At 43.5% G+C, this 7009-nt stretch overlaps 1 protein-coding gene and 1 pseudogene across 1 annotated transcript in view; one reads left to right on the top strand and one right to left on the bottom strand.

The window, feature by feature from the left end:
- The window catches only part of LOC121914346, a 4568-nt pseudogene extending 3791 nt beyond the window's left edge, over nt 1–777 (bottom strand).
- Nucleotides 1–7009, top strand: part of WDR90 (WD repeat domain 90) — a 135613-nt gene that overhangs the window by 39849 nt on the left and 88755 nt on the right. The window lies entirely within an intron of this gene.

Raw genomic sequence — 7009 nt, 5'->3', positions numbered from 1 at the left:
TCCAGCAACAAGCAGGCCTTTCTGGGCATGCCAGACCCACGAAGAAAGAGGACTCCCCCAGACTGGGGCTCTGCCTACCTGGCAAGCAAGCGTGTGCCTTGCAGGAACTTCTCTGGGGTGTCCAGGACTGTCCAGCCCTCCTGGAGCTCGATTCGGGCATAGACAGCCCAATCCTTGGTGAGCAAAAATAGGGCCTTGATGATTTCCAGTGATGTGCTGGAGACATAGGAAGAGCCCGTGAGGCATCAGGGCAATGCCTACTAGACCCCCACCAGGCTCTTCTGTCCTGGGCACCCCAAGGGAGGTTTGTGTTGTTTTGGCTCGAGTGCTGCGGCCATAACCCTTGTTGGGACATTCCCCTCCAAATGACATGTGGTGTGTCCCATGTGTCATTTACCTATGTGTGTTTCCATGAACCTTCCCGTTCCACACAATACCTGATCTCCTGGATCTCTTCCACCCCTCCTGCTCAGTGCATGTCCCCCTGAGCTTTTCTTGGGTGTTCACAGATCTTCTGACTGCTATCACTGAAGAGGCCTTTGCCTGCTTCACCACAAAGAACTTGCCCTTCTGAGACCTCATAGGTATCAAGAACGTTCCTTGACCACCCTCAGTGTCACTGCCATTGACACTGGCCCGAGTGTTTTGCTCCTGAGCCTCAATCTGTTTGTTCCTTACAGTCTCTTTCTTTGGTTTTGATTGCAAGTCTCCAAGTTGTTTTAACACGCCTGTTCCTTCATCCACCACATCAGTGTAAGCTCGTGCCTCTTGCACCATAAACCTCTCTGGTGGTTTCCTGACTCGTTGAGTCCTTCGTGGAATAATCTCTTTACACCCCCTATCGCCCTTACTTTCACTACTTGTCTGCACCTCTGCATCTGCAGATGGCACTTTCTCACTCTCTCTAGTAGTGATGGGTGAGGTCTGTGTGTACTTCTATGTTCCCTGGAGGTGCTAGGCTGGCCATCTGGCTTAACCTCCGGTGTTTGTGTATCCACTGAAGTGCTAGGCTCCTCCAAAGTGCCTTGTGGATGTGAATCACTAGGCTGATGTGAAGTGCCTAGTTCCTCATCCTTCACATCCCTGGATGCTTGTACTCCTCCATTTCCAGAGTTTGTGTTAACACCAATGCTTTTAAACTTAACAAAAACATCTTGATTTGGATACACTTTTTCCCACCCAGCATGGGTTTCAAATCTAGCACTCCTAGAATACAAAATCCTGTTCCCATCCATTAGGAACCTGTACTTATTCCCTTCATAGCCCACAAAACGCAGCCTTTTGCTCTTGGGCTCATTCTTTTTCCTGAACTGAGAAGGAATGTACACTCAGGCATACTGACCAAATACTTTCAGGTATTTTAGGTTGGGTGCTCTGCCATATAACAGCTTATATGGGGTTTGATTAATTACACTGCACCATGACCTATTTACAACATGGCAAGCCGTTCTTGTGGATTCTCCCCACAAACTAGCCGGTGTTCCAGAATCCTCCAGCATACAGTCCCTGATTTGATTCATCATTCCTATCCTGCGTTCAGCTAAACCATCTTCTGCAGGACAGCCAGGATTCGTGGTCTTATGCTGGATTCCATTCTGCCCAAACCATTGCTGTAATTTGTTACAGAGAAATTCCCCACCTCTATCCATCACAAAAGTGCCCACTTTGTAGGGAAACTCCCTCTCAATGGAATTCACCCACTTCTTGATCGTATCAGCAGCCTCACTTTTGGTTTTGAGCATTGCAATGTAAGAAAACCGGGTATGCCTGTCCACAATCAGTAAAATAAACTTGTTACCTCCTACACTCTTTACTTGATGTGGCCCTGACAAGTCTGCGTGTACCACCTGAAAAGGCCTTTGGGTTACGCATTTGCTCACTTTTGCCACAGGATAAGCCTTGACTTTTACCTTCTTACACACAGCACAGTCAAGGTAACTATTACAGTTCTCTACCCTGAACTCTGGACATATCTTTTCCAAGTTTCTCAAACCTTTGAAACTTATGTGGCCCATAACTCGATGGAAGTAATGTGCACAACCATCATGCAGTGGCTTATTTGTTACATTCCCACATTGCCCCTGTGCCACCATGTGGTAAATATGGTTTTTCTTTACAGCTTTACCACACACTATCCCCTCTTTGGATACAATCCCTTCCTTTGAAAAGGATCTCATACTCATCAGAGGTAAGAGAAGATACACTTACAAATTTATTTAGCAGTTTTGATGCACACAGTACATTATGAAAAACCTTTTTCAAACCTGGGATTAACACAGACCCTTGTACTTCCACATTGCCAGAGTCACCATCTGCAAACACATCAGTGTCCGCTGGTGCTGGCCTTGGGCTCTGTAGTTCATCCCTGTTAAGGGTCATGTGGTGAGAACCCCACTGTCCAAAATCCAGACAAACTGGTCCTTTTTCCCACTCACAATTCCTTCCACAGAAGTAGCAAGCCCCCTCCCATCCTGGGGCTTCTTCTTATGTGAAGTCTGTCCTTTCTTTGCCGCAGAGACCTTCGGACAGTTCTTTCTCAGATGCCCGGTCTCTACACAGGAATAACATCTCCGTGTCCTGTAGACAGCAGCACTCCCCTCCTTGGGAAGCACCTAGGTTGGTTGGTTGGTTGTCGTCTCTAGCTGGTCGCTCCCTTGAAGCTCTCCTCAGAGTCTCTCCTCTGTACTTCCTCCAGGATCCTTGATGCAACAAGGTCCACATTCAAATCAGCTTCAGCTACTCCCTGAAGGTTATACATTAGAAATTCCCAATCATTGTTTAGACTACTCAGAAGTATGTAGGCTTTCTGGGATTCTTCTATTAGGATGCCATGCTGACTGCACTCTGCAAAGTTGTCCTGCATTTTCTTTAAATGCACAAGCACAGATTCGCCTTCCTGTTGCCTGCAGCAGTATAGCTTTCTGCTACAGAGCATCTTAGACAAGGCTCCAGCTGGCTGATTAACACTTTCCAGTGCTTTCCACACATCAAATGCTGACTTCTTATTTCTGATGTGATTCATTTGCTTTGGCTCTACAGCTAAAACAATTGCTGCTGTAGCCTTTTCGTCACCAGCTAATTGATTCTTTACATAGTCTCATAAGTCTTACTTTATCAACAAAGCTTTCATGTAGACTTTCCAGGAAAAATAATTTTTGTCATTTAATTTTTCAAATCTGATGGCCGTTTCCATGTTGCGCTGAGTCGGCGACTTGAATAGACGCAAACAAACACACCAAATAGACTGATAGGAGCAGAGTCCGTGAGTAGGCACACTTAACTCACTTCTCTTCAGGACTTTTTCTCTTCCAAACACAGCTCACCAGTTGCAGAACTAGATCTCCCACAGCTTCTCTAGCGTTGTCCACGTGGCTACTGGGCCCGTAACCCTTGTTGTGGCTCGTGTGCTGCGCCCATAATAATAATAATAATAATAATAATAATAATAATAATAATAATAATTTGTTTTATTTATATACCGCTATTCCAAAGATCATAGCGGTGAACAGCAAGTAAGCTAATTAGCAAGTAAGCTAATTAACCCTTGTTGGGACCTATGGAAATGATGCGCAGTGTCCACCACAACCACCTGCAGAGTTCAACCACGTCGACAGAACGCCAAGAAGAAGGAATCTGAAGATGTCTTCAACTAATAATGACTCTTACAAGTCTTCACTCTAAACGAGGGCTTTAATCTTGCTTTGCAGTATTGAGAATATAAATATACACAGTGTATTGAACAGCTGTCTCTAATGCACACTGTTTACACCAACCAATGATAACACAACATCTGAGGCAGCCACATTAACACACAACCATCTCACTGCCTCTCATTAACAGACACTGCCCACTTTAGCATTTCTTTAAGTTAGCATCTGTACTTAGTGGTACTTAGAGAATGAAACTACTTCTCGTTTCTCTTTCACTGGCTGGTCAGCCCCTGAATTCCTTTGCACCTGAATTCCTTTGCTCTCTCTCTCAAGAAGCTCAATTTGCAAAGCACAGCAAGTCCTGAAGCTGGGCAAGGCAGATCCGAACCCTTGGAAGGCCAGCTGAGTGGAGCCAACATAGTAAGGGGATTGCAGGTCCCATCCTCCCTTTGTGATAGTTTGCTGGCTGCAGGCTTTCACCAGCCCAAGCTGTACATCTTTGTCTCATGTCTCCTCATGTTTGGTTTTTCTCCTATCGCATAGCCCATCTTCTTGGAAATGACAGCGTAACCATGTTTTTCTTTTCATGTTTCTGGGTGAGATAAGAATGTCTACTCCCCCTCCTTTGTCCTCTGACCTTCTTGGCTTTGTTAGATGAGCCTCACTGGCTAAGTGCATTCTACCTGACTAGATTCCATTGCTCTGTTTAAAAGAGAGGTGAGAAGATTCCATCTCCTATCTCTGTCTGCTACTGTTCTGTTTGGTTTTTGGCACTCTGCACATGCTCCAGAGTCTTCTTTCTTTCCCTTCCTAGATGTAAAATGTAAGGAGATAATCAATACCCTCATGTCTCATAGTTATTTTGTTTTGTGTGGTCGTGAGTATGTGACTCAGCTACACTTTCTGGCTTCTTGAACTTGTTTTGTCTCTTGCCTCCCAGAGTATCACCAATCACTCTTTCTGTGCTTTAGAATGAAAGCACCTTTCAAATGCTAATCACTCTCTTCCAGGCAGTTCAAAAGGTTTTCTTTCCTCTTCTCAGCTCTTCCTAGTTCAGGTTGTTGGGGAGAAAATAAACATAACAATAATATGTTTTCTCTTGCATCTTAAAACCCATCTTCCATCAGTGTCAGATTTTGTTTCCTTGAATTCATGTCCCACAGTGTCTTTGTTCTCTGTCAAGGAGTTGTAGAGGGCCTCCCTCATCAAGCACAGTCTATCTGAATTGATTGCCTTCCATAGTTTCTTTGTTCTTCTGAGGCTGTGAGTATGTGACTCCATCACACTTTCTGGCCCAAAGATCTCTGGAGGTGCCTCAGTCACAAATGTTAATTAGATCTCTCTTTCCGTCACCAGCTCAGTTCAAATAACAATAACAACAATAACTTTCCTTTCTGCTCTTCCCTCCTCTTCCAAGGGGTTTTTCTGACATTCCTGCTTCCAACAAGGGATAGAAGCATTACATTTTTAATATTATCTTTATTCAACACTGATTTTGTTTCATTTTTGTTTTGTTTGGATGTTAACCGCCATACAGAAATGGTCAATGCTGAACGCTTTCCCAAATCCTTTTTGTTGTCGATTTCTGCCTTGATTTGTGTTGTTATTTTTCATTGGACAATTAATTTTAGTGCTCCAGGCTGTTTTCTTTTTCTTTTACATTTCACACATTTGACCATCAATCAGTTCACCAGTTTTGGTCTTTTGTTTTTGAAGCTATTTTAATGTTATTGCTTCCGAAAGGATGCAATGTTGTTGTCAAGTTTTGTCTTTTGATCAGCAGGCCTAGCGGTCATTGAAAACTGCCTCAGGTGATCTGACTTTGATTTCTTTCCTTTTGTTTTTGTTATGCGTCTTATGTTCCAGTGACGCTAATGATTTTGAGAGTTATTTTGTTGTTGTTGTTGTTGTTGTTTTGCTGACCCAATGGTTAGAGACAGACAGCCTAGCCACATTTTTAAATGAGTTTTTTTAAAGGAGATTTTTGTGTCGCTCCAGTTTATTTTCTTTTTCTTTTTTATGCTTCATTTTTATTCTTCTTTTGGTTCTCTTTTCAAGAGAAAGTTTTTTGGTCAGTACTGTATAAGATTACGTTCTGATGGTTTCCTTCTTTTCCAAATTTAAACGGTCAAGATAAAAGTTTTATTTTTATCAAAAGAGGGGTGAGACACCCCCTCTTCCCAAAAATGTTAACTGCCCTATAGATGTCCTTCAAAAAGGTCCTCCATGTTTTGCTTACACAACTCTTCCAGACCTGAGCTGCCAGTGATTCCCCCAAAGATGCTTCCAGTCGCTAAAGAGGGGTGAGCCAACATGCTGCGATGCCCAAGTGATCCGGCCTTCTATACTACACTGAACACCTGGCATGACATGCCAGGGTCTTCCAATAAGGTCCTCTACTCCAGTGATGAGATGGATCAATCGGGCTTTAGGTCTGATCCTACACACCAACAATGTTGTTCCTGTTACTCTCTCAATGTTCCCACAAAACTACTTGCCACTGGACCCCCTGAAGCAGCATCATTTGGCTCAATGCTGCCACCCCATGGACCCTGCTTATGCTACCAGGCAAAGCATGAGCTCAGTTCAAATCTCCTGTTCCTGCAGCAACGTTTTTGTTCCTGAAAGCCCTGACTACTTTCAGAGGCTATGGTCAATTTTCATGGAGGCTCTGGTCTACTCTGATCTCCCTCACTAAGCTGCTTTAGCTCCATGGACACTGCTCACGCATCCTGGGTGTGTAAATACAAACTGATTCAATTGGCCTCCTCCATGTTCCAGAGGCCTCCCTACTCCTCACATCAGCCACCGGCACACCAAGGTGCTAGTCCACCATTTTGTTTGTCTGCTCCAGACTGGAGTCCGAACTTTTCTAAAGTTTTCTGTAATCCAGCTCAGATTTGATGGACATGTTGCTATACACATTCTACACCACTACACAACCTGCACAAAGATTCCTGGACATTGGCTATTGATGCCATCTTGATCCTAGACTTTGCTATACACTACCTCAAACCCTTTTGGACAGGGGTCTATGGACTCAAAGATCTCACCTTCTAAAGCTCATACATGCTTGTGTTTTAATGTTGTTCTTCTGATTGTTGTTGAAATGTATGTTCATGCAAGTTTATGTTTTGATGTCTCTTTAGTTTAGTCATGATATCTATAGATAGTGATTGCCTTTGATTATTGATTGTTTTACATTTTCAGTCTAATTGCTTTTGCTTTAATATGTTTACTCTAATGTATGGTGTTTCGTTTTGCTTCAGACACATACTACATGCTATGTCAAACTGCCTCTATGCAATTGTAATGTGTCTTGCTTGACCCTCTATGTTTAACACTATGCATGTAGCAAA

Source organism: Sceloporus undulatus, chromosome 8 (genome assembly GCF_019175285.1).
Source record: "Sceloporus undulatus isolate JIND9_A2432 ecotype Alabama chromosome 8, SceUnd_v1.1, whole genome shotgun sequence".
NCBI lineage: Eukaryota > Metazoa > Chordata > Lepidosauria > Squamata > Phrynosomatidae > Sceloporus > Sceloporus undulatus.
The sequence above is the reverse complement of the archived record's forward strand: the minus strand, read 5'-3'. Positions and strand labels throughout refer to the sequence as shown.